Source organism: Phocoena sinus, chromosome 19 (assembly GCF_008692025.1).
Source record: "Phocoena sinus isolate mPhoSin1 chromosome 19, mPhoSin1.pri, whole genome shotgun sequence".
In the NCBI taxonomy this organism is placed as follows: Eukaryota; Metazoa; Chordata; class Mammalia; order Artiodactyla; family Phocoenidae; genus Phocoena; species Phocoena sinus.
The window spans coordinates 38620840-38636191 of record NC_045781.1 but is presented as its reverse complement, the minus strand read 5'-3'; positions in this window follow the sequence as shown (position 1 = coordinate 38636191).

The following is a 15352-nucleotide window of genomic DNA, read 5'->3' as shown; positions in this document are numbered from 1 at the left end:
GCAGAATAATGAAACTGGACCTCTATCTTACACACTGACAAAACTGAAATTGAATTAAAGACTTAAATTTAAGATCTGAATCCATAAAACAATTATAAATAAAATAGGAAAAAACTCCTTGACATTGGTCTCAGCAGTGATTTTCTGGATGTAATAACAAAAGCACAAGCAACAAAAGCAAAAATAAATACATCAAACTAAAAACTAAATACTAAATCAAACTAAAAAACTAAACTAAAAACTAAATACATCAAACTAAACAGCTTCTGCACAGCAAAAGAAAAACAACAAAATGTAAAGGGAACCTAAGGAATGAGAGAAAATATTTGCAAATCATATATCTGATAAGGGGTTAATATCAAAAATATATAAATATCTCAATACAACTCAATAGCAAAAAAAAACCCTAATAGATAATTTAAAAATGGGAGGAACTTAATAGACAGTCTTCAGAAGAAGTCATACATATGGCCCACAGGAACACGAAATGGTGCTCAACATCATAAATTATCAGGGAAATGCAAATCAAAACCACAATGAGATATCACCTCACACCAGTTAGAATGGCTATCACCAAAAAGACAAGAGGGAGACTTCCCTGGTGGCGCAGTGGTTAATGCAGGGGACATGGGTTCGAGCCCTGGTCCGGGAAGATCCCACATGCCACAGAGCAACTAAGCCCATGTGCCACAACTACTGAGCCTGCTCTTTGGAGCCCGCGAGCCACAACTACTGAAGCCCGCAGGCCTAGAGCCCGTGCTCCACAAGAGATGCCACCTCAGTGACAAGCCCGTGCCCTGGAATGAAGAGCAGTCCCCGCCCTCCACAACTAGAGAAAGCCCATGCGCAGAAACAAAGACCCAACACAGCCAAAAAATAAAAATAAAAAAAGAATCCGCCTGCCAATTCAGGGGACATGGATTTGAGCCCTGGTCCGAAAAGATCCCACAAGCCACGGAGCAACTAAGCCTGTGCGCCACAACTACTGAGCCTGTGCTCTAGAGCCCGTGAGCCACAACTACTGAAACTCGTGCACCTAGAGCCCGTGCTCTGCAACAAGAGAAGCAACCTAAATGAGAAGCCCGCGTACCGCAACGAAGAGTAGCCCCTGCTCACTGCAACTAGAGAGAGCCCATGCTCAGCAACAAAGACCCAACATAGCAATAAATAAATAAACAAACAAACAAACAGGTAAGAGGTAACTGTTGGTGAGGGTGTGGGGAAAAGGGAACTCTTGTGCACTGTTGGTAGGAATGCAATTGGTACAGCCAGTGTGGAAAACAGCGTGGAAGCTCTTCAAAAAAAAAAAAAATTAACATTACTACCATATAATCCAGCTATCCCATTTCTGAGTATATGCCCAAAGAAATTAAATCAGCATCTTCTAGAGATATCTGCACTTCCATTTTCACTGCAGCATTACTCACTAATAGCCAAGACATGGAAACAACCTGTGTCCACAACTGATGGATGGATAAAAAATTATGTGATTATTTAAACATATACAGAGAGGAATATTATTCAGCCACAAGAAAGAAAGAAATCTTGGAGTTTGCAACCACTTGGGTGACCTTGAGAGCATTCTGCTAAGTGGATAAGTCAGAGAGAGAAAGACAAAAATACTGAATTATATCGCTTATATGTGGTATCTAAAAAAGACAAACTCAGAGAAACAGAGAGTAGAGTGGTGGTTCTCAGATGTTAGGGGTTGGGTATAATGGGCAGATACTGCTCAAAGGATACAAACTTCAAGTTCTAAGATTAACAAGTTTGGGGATCTAATGTAGAGCATGGTGAGTATAGATAATAATACTGTATCATATACTTGAATTTTGCCAAGAAAGTAGATCTTTAATTTTCTCAGTATAAAAAAGAAACAGTAATTATGTGACCAATAGAGGTGGGTAGCTAATACTATGGTGGTAATCATTTTACAATTAGTAAATGTATCAACTCAAGGTATTATACACCTTAAACTGACACAAGGTTACCTTGTCAATTATATCTCAATAAAACTGGGGGGGGGGGGAGCATTTGCACTTCATTAAAAAATAACCAATATGAAAATGTTAAAAAAAGAGAAAATGTTAGAGATAATGATAAAGAAATGGATAATTTCAGAAGAGATATAAAAACTTAAAAAAGAAAGGAATCAAATAGAGATCTTAAATAGACAAATACAATAGCTAAAATTTAAAAGAAGCATCATTGGATGGGATCAACAGAAGATTAGATCCAACAAAAGAAAGTATTTATAAATTTAAAGATACATTAATAGTAATTATCCAGACTAAGAACAGAGGAAAGAAAAAGAAAAATTGGAAACCCCCCCCCCCAAAACAAACAAAAAAACCAACCTGTAACTGTGTCCAAGAAGAGAGGAAAGTGAGAATTAGGGGGGAAAAAAGTGGATATTGGAAGAAATGTTGTCCAAACTTTTTCAAAGTTTGAGCAAAATCATCAACCCACAGATCCAATAAAAACAGAAAACCTCAGGCAGAACAAATACAAAGGAAATCATGCCTGGGCCCGTTACCGTTAAACTGCTGTCAAACATGGTAAGCAGAAAACCTCACAAGCTCGGGGGAATGGAAGGTGGGGAGACGTATACAGGAGAACCCAGAGAAGAGACAGCAGATTTATTATGTAAAAAGACAGACAGAGAAAGCATGGAGACCAGAAGATAAAGGGATGACATCTTCAAGTGTCAGGGGGTGATGTGCAGCGAGGGACTATTACATAGATTGCTGTACCAAGTGTGAAAGTATCTTTTTAAAAATGAAGGAAAAAATAAAGACATTTTTTCAGGTAAATGAAAGCTGAGAAAATATACTGACTCACACTACAAGAAATGCTACAGGAAGTTATTCAGGTTGAATGTGAATAATACCAAATGAACCATAAATCAGAAGGAAGGGAGGAAGGAAGGGAGGGAGGGAGGGAGGGAGGAAGGGCGCTACAAAAAGTAAATATGAAAAGCTATATTTTCTTTTCTCAAATTTTCTACTATGTAATGAACTCTGTAGAGAAAAATTAATAACAAAGTTGAGGCTGATAAAGTAGTGGTAAAATATGTGATGACAGCACTGAGACAGGGTGGGAACATACTATTCTAGACTCTTACATTATATGTGAAATGATATAAAGTTAATTCACATTAGGTTTAGATAAGCTAAGGATGCATATTGTTATCAGAATAACAATTTAAAAACTAAATAAGAATGAAAATGCCAATAAAGGAGACAGGTTAAAACAATTTCAAAAGCTTGATTAGCCCAAAAGAAGATAGCAAAGGAGGAACAAAAGAACAAAAACTGAGAGTACAAATAAACAATAAATAGCATGCTGGCATAACTAATCCAAACTATATTAATATTTACGTCAAATGCAAATAAACTACACATTCCAATTTAAAGGAAGAGGACTTCCCTGGTGGCACAGTGGTTAAGAATCCGCCTGCCAATGCAGGGGACATGGGTTCGAGCCCTGGTCTGGGAAGATCCCACAAGCCGCAGAGCAACTAAGCCTGTGTACCACAACTACTGAAGCCCGTGCACCTAGAGCCCATGCTCCGCAACAAGAGAAGCCACCACAATGAGAAGCCCTCGCACTGCAATGAAGGGTAGCCCCCCATCGCCACAACTAGAGAAAGCCCAGGTGCAGCAGCGAAGACCCAATGCAGCCAAAAATAAATAAATTTATTTAAAAAAAAATAAAGGAAGCGATTGTCATACCGGACATAAAGGAAGAACAAAGTACATATTGTTTTTAGGAGATATACTTTAAGTATAAACACATGGATGAGTTGAAAGCAAAAATATAGTGCAGATGGTGCATTCATAAAGATAGACCATCTGCTGGCCCTTAAAAGAAGTCAATAGGGCTTCCCTGGTGGCGCAGTGGTTGAGAGTCCGCCTGCCGATGCAGGGGACACGGGTTCGTGCCCCGGTCTGGGAGGATCCCACATGCCGCGGAGCGGCTGGGCCCGTGAGCCATGGCCGCTGAGCCTGCGCGTCCGGAGCCTGTCCTCCGCAACGGGAGAGGCCACAACAGTGAGAGGCCCGCGTAACGCATAAAAAAAAAAAAAAAAAAAAAAAAAAAGAAGTCAATAATCATCCACTGGTTGGAATCATACAGAGTATATTCTTGGGCAAGAGTAGAATATCATTTGAAATCAATAACAGTAACATATCTGGAAAATTCTAAAATATTTGGAAATTAGTAGAAATCACAAGGTGGGGTTAAAAATATTTTGAAAGCACAACATATCAAAATTTGTGGGCAGGAACTAAAGAAATACTTAGATGAATGTGTAAGTTTTAAATGCTTATATGAGAAAAGGAGATAGGCTTAAAAATCAGTGATCTAAGCTTCCACCGTGTGAAGCAAATAAAAGTACAAATTAATCACAAAGTAAAAATCAGGAAATAATGAAGATGAGGTTAGAAATCATGACATAGAAAACAGACCACATGACCAATGTTGAGCCATCAAGTCCACAAGGCCAAAGTTTGTTCTCTAAAAGGATTCCCAGACCAACTAAGGAGAAAATATAAATGACAAATACTGGTATTATAGAGGAGAAATAACTACTGTATTGGTGGTCCCCAGGCTACCCAGGTTTGCTAGGAGGACTTAAAGACTCAGCATATAGACATACTCATGGCTAAGAATTTTTTTTTTTTTTTAACAGCAAAAGAATACAAAACAGAATCAACAAAGGGAAAAGGTTCATGGAGTGAAGTTTAGAGGAAACCAGGCGTAAGCTTCAAGATTCTGCTCTCAGTGAAGTCACATAAGACATGTTTAGGTTCCCCAAAGTTACTTATGACAACATATGTGAAATGTCTGATGAGCTTATTAGAGATTTGGTGTCCATGGATGGGGAGGGGCTGGTCATGTATGCAGCCTCTGTTCAGCATGTAACAAAATTCCAGAAGGAAAGCACATATTTAGCACACACCGTATTGTTCGTACAGTTTAGGTACAGTGTGCTCCTCCTATCAGATAAGGACAGTGAGGACCCTCCCCAAATCTAAGTTTCTAGATGCCACCCAAGGGCCAATCTTGAAATCATTTCTTCCAAATAATAGCAGTCAGACCTGCTGTGTTAACTCTTTTCTGCATGATTAGATACCCTACAAATATTACAGAATTTACCATTTCATGCTAATGGAATAACAGGAGAAATAACAGCAGATCCCATAAATATTACAAAACTAACAACTTTGTGTCAACTTATTTGTCAACGGAAACAAAATGGCAAATTTCTCGGTTGTGACAACATACCAAAGCAAATGCAAGAAAAATTTTGAACAGTAATATATCTTTTAAAGAAATCAAGTTAGGAAAAGAACGTACTGACAAAAAAAATTCCAGACCCATATAGTCACTCATAAATTCTACAAAATATTTTAGGAAGAAATATCACTAATCTCACACAGACTCTTTAGGAAAACAGAGGATTAGGGAACACATCTGACTTGTTTCATAAGGTCAACATTACTCTGATACCAAAACTCGACAAACATATTATTAGTAAATAAAATTATAGTCCAATATCCCTCATGATTACAAACGCCAAATTCCTTAAAAGTATGCTAGAAAAATTAATCCAGAAATATATAAAAGGGGTAATGAATCACTGGGATTTATTCCAGGTATGCAAGATTGACTGATCTGGGCATGCTAAATCAATATAATTTACCACATTAGCAAAATAAAGAAGAAAAACTATATGACTGCCTTAATAGATGCAGAAAAAGCATTGAACAAAATTCAATTCCCATGAGGGTGGAAAAAGCCCTCTCAGCAATCTAGGAATAGAAAGAAACTTTTTCAAGCTAATAAAGAACATCCAAGATAAACCTATAGCCAATATTGTACTTTAGGTGAAATACTGGATGTGTTCTACCTAAGACTGGGCACAAGACAGGGGTTTCTATTCATAACACTTCTGTTCAACACTGTGCTCCATATTCTAGCCAATGCACTAAAGCAAGGAAAATAGAAGGCACGCATTAAAAAGAAAGAATATCTTTATTCACAGACGACATAATTGTTTACATAGAAAATCCTAAGGCATCTAAAAAACTTACTAAAATTAATGTCAACTTAGCAAGGTCACAGAATACAAATCAACATATAGAAATCGTTCTATTTCTATAGACTGGATTGGTATCTATTCTCTAAAATGGTCCTCAGTGACCCTTGCCTCCCACTATTTTATTCCCTGTCTAGTCTCCACAGACGTTGAATCGGGGCTGCCTTAAGTGACCAATAGAATAAAGGCAAAAGGAACAATGTGTGATTTCTGAGGCTAGGTCACCAAAGGCACTGCACCTTTTGTCTTGGTCTTTTGGATCACTTCCTGTACAGGAAGCCAGCTACCCTGATGTGAAGACAGTCAAGCAACCCCATGGGGAGTCTCACACATGGAAAGTGATGGGCATCAAATCGCCAACCATACAAGTGAGCTTATCTGTGATGGGATCATCTAGTTCTGGGCAAGTCTGAAGATCACCGCAGCCCTATTTCACTTTTTACTGTAAACTTAGGAGAGACCCTGAGTTGAAACTTCCCATCTAACTGACTCCAAATTTCTTACCAATAGAGACTATGAGGGCTAATAAATGATTACTGTTATTTTGAGCCTTGTTGAGTGGTTTACTATACAGCAATTGATAACTAAAATACTGACTAGAAAATGAAATATAAAGTAATACCATCTACAACATTAACAAACGTGAAGAAAATATTTGAGGATACACTTTTAAAAATAATTTAAGCCAGGACTTTATGCTGAAAACTACAAAACACGGTTGAGAAAAAATTTAAAAGACCTAAATAAAAGATTCACCATGTTCATGGATTGGAAGATTCAACATCGTTAAGATGTCTTTTTTCCCCAAAATTGTTCTTTAAACATTAATGTCTTTCTCAGACTCTTCAATAAGTGGTGCTGGGAAAACTGGACAGCTACATGTGAAAGAATGAAATTAGAAGACTCCCTAACACCATACACAAAAAGAAACTCAAAATGGATTCAAGACCTAAATGTAAGGCCAGACACCATCAAACTCTTAGAGGAAAACATAGGCAGAACACTCGATGACATAAATCACAACAAGATTCTTTTTGACCCACCTCCTAGAGAAATGGAAATAGAAACAAAAATAAACAAATGGGACCTAATGAAACTTAAAAGCCTTCGCACAGCAAAGAAAACCATAAACAAGACGTAAGGACAACGCTCAGAATGGGGGAAAATATTTGCAAATGAAGCAACTGACAAAAGGATTAATCTACAAAATTTACAAGCAGCTCATGCAGCTCAGTATCAAAAAAACAAACAATCCAATCCAAAAATGGGCCGAAGACCTAAACAGACATTTCTCCAAAGAAGATATACAGATTGCCAAGAAACACATGAAAGGATGCTCAACATCACTAATTATTAGAGAAATGCAAATCAATACTACAATGAGGTATCACCTCACACCAGTCAGAATGGCCATCATCAGAAAATCTACAAACAATAAATGCTGGAGAGGGTGTGGAGAAAAGGGAACCGTCTTGCACTGTTGATGGGAACGTAAATTGATACAGCCACTATGGAGAACAGTATGGAGGTTCCTTAAAAAACTAAAAATAGAACTACCATACGACCCAGCAATCGCACTACTGGGCATATACCCTGAGAAAACCATAATTCAAAAAGAGTCACGTGCCACAATGTTCATTGCAGCTCTATTTACAATAGCCAGGACATGGAAGCAACCTATGTGTCCATCAACAGATGAATGGATAAAGAAGATGTGGCACATATATACAATGGAATATTACTCAGCCAGAAAAAGAAACAAAATTGAGTTATTTGTAGTGAGGTGGATGGACCTAGAGACTGTCATACAGAGTGAAGTAAGTCAGAAAGAGAAACAAATACCATATGCTAACATATATATGGCATCTAAAAAAAAAGAAATGGTTCTGAGGAACCTAGGGGCAGGAGAGGAATAAAGACATGGATGTAGAGAATGGACTTGAGGACATGGGGAGGGGGAAGGGTAAGCTGGGACTAAGTGAGAGAGTGGCATGGACATATATACACTGCCAAATGTAAAACAGATAGCTAGTGGGAAGCAGATACATAGCACAGGGAGATCAGCTTGGTGCTTTTTATCTACGTAGAAGGATGGGATAGGGAGGGTGGGAGGGAGAAGCAAGAGGGAGGAGATATGGGGATATATGTATATGTATAGCTGATTCACTTTGTTAATCAGAAACTAACACACCATTGTAAAACAATTATACTCCAATAAAGATGTTAAAAAAATTAATGTCTTTGCAATTAAAATTCTAGCAAGCCTATTTGTACTAATTGATAAGGGGAGTCTAAAATTTTTATGTAAATGCAAAGGCTCTACAATAGCCAAATTATCTTGATAAAGAAGATAGAGGACTTTTTAAGACTTAACAAAAAATTTCAATAATGAAGATTGTGTGGTTGTATTGTAAGGATAGACAAACCAATCGATTGGAACAAAATGGAGAGTCTATAAATAAACTCATATCTATAGATATCAAGGCAACTCAATGGGGAAAGGAAAGTCTTCAAGAAATAGTATTGGAAGATGTTTCTAACAACGCTTACAAAAAAACAAAAAAAGAAACAGTGTTGGATCAACTAGATGCTTGTATGGAAAAAACCAGGGAATTTCAATCCTTACCTCATACGTTTCACAGAAGTTAATATGAGATGGATTGTATACCTAAGCATAAAGCTAAAACTAGATAACTTCTAGAAGAAACATAAAAGAATATCTTCATGCCTTAAAGTAGATGAAAATTTCTTAGATAGGATTCAGTACTAATCACAAAAAGAAAAACATATTAAACTTTAGAAAAATTAAAATCTGCTCTTGAAAAAAAAATCAGACTGGGAAATATATTTGCATAGAAATTTTATCCAGAATATACAAAGGATTCATGCAGTTCAATAATAAAATAACCCAATAAGAAAATGGACAAATGACTTGCAAAATAAGATATGCACCTAGCCTATAAGCATATGAGATGATGTACCACACAGTTAGTCATTAGGGAAGTGCAAATCAAAATCACCATGGTATCACTCTGACAGATATCATTCTGACAGACATCAGAATGGCTACAATTAGAAAGACTGACAATACCAAGGGTTGGTAAGGATGCAGAATATCCTGGAACTTGATGGCAATGTAAAATGGTTCAACTGTGTTGAGAAATAATTTGGTAGATGCTTATAAAAATAAAAATCCAGCTACCTGTGACTCAGAAATCTCAGTCTTATTTACCCAAGTGAAATGAATGCATATTTCCACAAACATCTGTACAAGAATGTTCATAGCTTTACTTGTAAGAGCCAAAACTGTTATCAACCCCAATGTTCATCTACAGGTAAATGGATAAACTGTGATATATTCTTATAATGGAATACTATTCAGAAATAAAATGGAAGCAATTTTTACTGCACACAACACCAGAAACAAATCTTGAAAACATTCTTTTGGGTGAAAGAAGCCAGGCATAAAATAATATTGTATGATTCCATTTATATGAAGCTCTAGGGCAAGCAAAACTCACCCTGTGATGACAGAAATCAAGATGGTGTTTGCCCCTGCAAGGGAGGTGGGGTGAGTATTGGCCAAAAGAAGGGGCAGGGGGAACCATGTTGGGGTGATGGAAATATTCTGTATTTTAATTGGGATGGTGGCTACAGCAGTAATACATTTGCAAAACTCAATCAGCTGCACCTTTTCAAAAATCTCTTGTATGTAAATAATTCAGTTAGAAAAACTGAAAACCAAAACAATGTTTATCCTTCTGGGATAAGACTGGTTAAGGGAGAAGCTGGGACAATCCTGGTTCTCCAGGCCAGGAGTCTCCGTAAATTCCATGCTTGTCCTTTTCTGCCTACAGTCCCCTGAGAAGCCCTCACCTTGGGAAGGGGTGACCTTTGGCTTGGCCGCAGAGAACCCTCAGCCCTCTCTCCGCCGTAGGGCTTCCAGCAGCCCACCCCACTGACTGTTCAGTGCCTTTCTCCACTTCTGACTCTACCCCAGGCTCTTCGATAAAAGCCTCCCTGCTGGAACAATTTCCTTCCTTATGCCCCTGAGCTCTCGAAAGTTTGAGGCTGATTTGTCTCAAGGGAACAACCTCCACTTAAAGTCACAGCCACCAAGGGGCTCCTCTAATCTCAAAAGCATTTGTAGAGCTGAAAGCCATGTTTTCATTCCCGGGGTAACTTTCCCGCAATCATCAAGCCTGCCTCGTTGTACTTTTACAGTGAGTGCAGCCAAACAGGCCCCGCTTTCCTTAAATATTTCTGTACCTGTAGGTGATGCCGAACCTCGTAGCAGGATGGCTTGTTGTCCTGAGTTGTTGCTCTCCAACACGGGGACAGAAGCGGCGTGCCCCTGCTTGCTGAATCCTTACGAGCTGCGCTGGGGCACGAGGATCTTACATCCCTACCACCAACCCCTCAGGCGGACAGCCATCTCCCTTCCCGGCTCACCCTGCGCGCAGCCACTCCTCCTTCACAAACAATCATTAATGATGTCTTCACCCTGGGCTGACACCTGCCTTATTAGAAACCTGCTCCACTCAGCAGCGCCACCTGTGCAGAGCGCCCCCCCCCCCCCCCCCCCCCCCCCCCCCCGGGCCTCCAGCCTGCCTGAGGGCAAGCTGAACCCAGGAGAGGAATGGCTCAGTCACTTCAGAAAATCAGAATTGAGACTCAGAGACTTCTGAATGGTTGTGTCCCTGAGGGAGATGTTATGATCCATGGATATTTTCAGAGTTACCTCTGAAATTTGATTTGACGTGGGGGCTTTGCTAGTCTTTATTTGATGGCATAATACAACAAGCTTTCTGGATCTAGGCACATGTGGTTTGCATTTGGGGGCGCTCCTTCCTGCCGGCAGATGCACTCACACACGGGCTAGGGGAGTTTGGAACTCAGATAACAAAGTCTTGAGAAGTCACCTGCATTCTTTTTGTCAGCTTTTTGCAGATCAGCGAAGAAGGGCAGGGACTCCTCGGTGCCTGCATCTGAGGCAACAGCTTGTAAGGACGGGAAATGCAACCTGGAGTTTGCACACGTTTGCGGGGGTGCACTGAGCAGGGAGGGGGCGGGGACTTGAGAAACATCTTGTTATAATTAGAGAAAACAGTCGAGCAGATTGTCCTCCAGACATTTTGCTACCAGAAAACCTGGAGACATTCTGGGAACCTGATTTCCTAGAACATTTCCCAGGCTGGCAGCTCCAGGGGATCCAGCCTGTGGCCATGGGAAGGCATTATCCGTGTGTCTCAGGCATAAAAAACACAAATTTCTAGTTCTGACCCCACGGTTGGGTTCCAAATGCTGGGCTGATCAGGAGTCCTTATTTCCAGTGCTATTGATCACACGTGCCCAGATCTGTCTGCTACCTGCCCTCAACATGTGGCTTCAGTGATCTTGCCTTGCTGGTACAGGCCTGGCTCCTATAGGCTGACTGTGACCAAAAGGGGGACAGGATGGCAGTTGAAACTAGAACAGATTTTACATCTTTAGAAAACGAAGCAGAAAGGTATAGTGGCCAACCGCTGGGCAATATAGAGCAGAATCAAAAATAAAGCCTAGCGTCAGGGGTGAGACAGTTGTGGATTTGAATCCCAGCTCTGCTTCCTGCCAGCTTTGTGGCATTGGGAAAAAATATTGACCTCCTTTCTCTGTGGACTGGCGAAAATATATCTTATCTGGTTGCTGTGCGAATCCAGGTAGTTAATAGATAAAATCAAGTGCTCAGGTCTGGGCTTAGCACATAGTAGCTGTGAGTAAGTGGTAGTCTTGGCTTACCAAGTTTAATCTTGAGTCCTTACACCTGAGTTTGAGACCAGCCTTTGTCACTTAATAGCTATGCCACCTTGGGCTACTAATACAGAATCTTTCAAATTTCATCGCCCTTACTTACAAGACAAAGAAAGTAATGCCCAACTCATGAAATTATTACACCTCTGAGAAGCCTTCCCTGGTCCCCCGCCATGTGGAGTATTGCTTCTCAGACTTTAATGTGCTCTTGCTAAAGCACAGATCCTGATCTGTATGTCTGTGATGAGGTCTGAGAGTCTGAATTTGTAACAAGCATACGGGTGATGCTGATGCTGCTGGGCCATGGACCACACTTTGAGCATCAAGGATGTAAAGTTAATCATTCCTTAGAGGTGTGTGTGTGTGTGTGTGTGTGTGTGTGTGTGTGTGTGTGTGTGAGAGAGAGAGAGAGAGAGAGAGAGAGAGAGAGAGAGAGAGAGAGAGTGCATGTGCCTTTATGCATGTGAATGTGTGTATGTGCATGTATGTGTGTGTTTGCCTTTGTCTCCTATGTACAGGCCAGGGACCACACTGGACTATATTCTCTCCATTCCTCACAATTGGGTCCACCATTGTTCAGGGCTTGAGACAACTTTCACAGGCAGGAGGCTCCAGCTCTGTCTTGTGAGACTTTGAATGAAGTCACCCACAGTGAGCTGGGGAGCCCCATTTTTCCATCCTGGGTCTCCCAAACTTGCCTTCATTCTCAGAGTGCTATGTCCCTAGGCTGCCTTGCCCATGCACATAACTATCTATTCACCACACTTCCCCACCCCAAATCAACTCCTAGAATTTTCTCCTGGTCTTTGTGCCCAGGATCCAGTGTCCCTCCATCCTAGTGCTGCTATACTCTGCTCATGGACCGGAGGCTGTCCTCCAGGATGGGGAACATATGTGCGTGGATAAAACTAACCCTAACCCATCTGACTGTTCAGGACTGACCCTTCCTCTATCAGTGACCTTAGAGCTAGAAATCCAACTTAGCCCTCAGTGCCCTGTGGAAGCTGAGTCTGACCCCTGCGATGGACCCGAGCTCCCTCCCCTCACACCGCTTTCAGGCCTCCAGGACTCCCCTTCAGAATGACCCCCTGCTGCGTCTCAGCGTGCGGAGTTATAAACCAGAGAGTCACTGAGCTGCTGAGAAAATGACTGCAATGGGGGAAAAACTAATGGTTTTTAAGGAAGAGTGGAAGAATGAAGATAAAACATCTTTTTGAAACTTACAGAGGTGCTTGAGGTATTTAGGGGTAGATGCGGCAGAGGGCATAGCGTAAGTTAGAGAAAGCTTTCAAATCCTGTGCCTGTCCAAGGCCCCTTCCACACATCCACACATGCATCCATCACATGCACACGCATACTCTCCTACACCTCCATCCATCACACACACACACAGCCTCATGCACACACTCACCTTCAGCCTCAGGCTCGGTCTGTTTTACAGGCTCCTCTCTCCTCAGAGCCTCACAGCACTCCTGTTGGTTTCTACTTTCTGTCTCACTCTGGGTCTCTGTCTCTTTCAATCCTCCTCGCGTGTGTTTCTTTTCTTTTCACCCCCCTCCCTGTGTGCCCTTTGTTCTCTGTCCCTGCCTGGCTCCTCTCTCCCTGTGCCCCTCTCCCTCCCATCACCCTGTTTTTCTCCTTCTCTGCCTTTTCCTTAGCTCCGTCTGCTGTCTCCAGTTGGTTCTCTTTCTTCCTGGGGCTCACTGTCTCTTGTCCTGTCTCCTAGGATCTCTGAACTTCTCCATCTTTCTCTCTCTTTCCCCAGCTTGTGGGGATATTTTCCATCCTCACATACCAAAACCAGGCTGGGGAATGAGAGCAGGGAATGGGCCAGCTCTTTTCCTCATCAGAGCCTGACAATCTGGCCAAGCTTCGAGCCGACCCAGCAGGCCTCTCTGTTTTGTTGGCAGGAGAGGAGCTGGGGGGCTGGGCCTGAGCTGTCCTGCCTCTGCATCATAGAGTGGGCAGCACACGTGGGTCAGACACAGCGCATCGGTGATGCAGATGGCTGAGGGACACACACACACACACTTTTCAAGTATCCGCTTCCCAAATCTCATTGTAAACACACCCTCCCACCCCTTCCCTGTTCCTTCGAGGAGAATAATTTCCTTCACCTTTATTGTCTGCACTTAGGGATTCGCTGGAGGATAGGCTTGTTTCTGCTTTCTTCTTCACCCTTTCATATAATGTACAGTGACCATGAATGATCTTTGTTAGAAGAAAAAAGTCATGAAATAAATTAGAGTGTTGCGCTTGGTCATCTTTGGGCCCACTTTTCATGATTCCATGACAGTTCCTGACTTTGCCAACTCAAAAACAAGAGAATGTTACATATCAATTATAATCAATTAAAAAAAAAAAAAGAGAGACAAAGAACCTAAGCATGCATGGGCAAGTGTAGGCTTCTACACTGAGGAAAGTCATTCTACACAGAAAGGGCCTCTGCTTCTCTTAGAAGGAAGGATCTAAGAGGTGATCGATATTTTTAAAATATTTCAAAGCAAGATTGATGGATTAGTGGGTGATTATTACCTGCCAAAACAATTATTTGACTACTCTCAGCTTCTGAAAACTTGCTTCATCAGGTAAGGTAGAGCATTGAAGTGGTCCAAAGATGCCCAGTGAAACACCAAAATCCTGTGGATTTTGCAGGTGACACCAAGAATATCGAAGATGCCCTGTACACGAGGAGACTTCCCTTTGTTGCTTGAGTCATTTTACAAAAGGGGGACAAGGTCTATGGCATTTGCTGACACTTTCTCTTATATCCTTCTTCATAGCATCGCAAAAACAAAATGTCCCGTCTAATTCCATCTGCAAGCCTTAGCTGTCTATTACATTATCCCACAATTAGCACAACAACGGGTGATCTGGGAGAGTGAAATGATATTGCCGTGAGTGACCTACTATTATCTGCAGATTACATTTTCCATGGAAATTAAATGGATTTTGTCAGAGCTCTGGGGCCGGGGAGAGAAGAAAATGCCTCATTGTTCAGTTCCGCGAGATGGAGGGACTGCACGGGGCGATAAAGAGACCTGTGTTTGTGCAAACAAGGCGTGGGTTTCCCATTTGAAAGATGCATTTGTTACACCAAAGCTCAAAATAGGAAACATGTGTAGGCAGAAACAGTGGAGATGAAAGGGGGAGAAAACTAATTATTACTACCACTGCATATGCATATTGGGGGTATTTATATAACGTGCTAAGCTTCTTCTGTTGGGAAAACCTTTGTCCTATCAGTGAGAATGAAACTCTACCCTGAGAGGGGGTGTTCTAAGGCTTCACACTTTTAGCTCAATGTGGTTTTTTTCTTGAAATTATCTTCTGCACCTTTCTCTTCTCTCCACTTGTCTTTCAGTGAGCTCTATCTCCTTTCGCCTCTTTCTTTGGTTCTCTCAATAAGTGTGCTTTTCATTTTTCTTTCTCAGGAATATGGCAGTTATCAGTATCAAG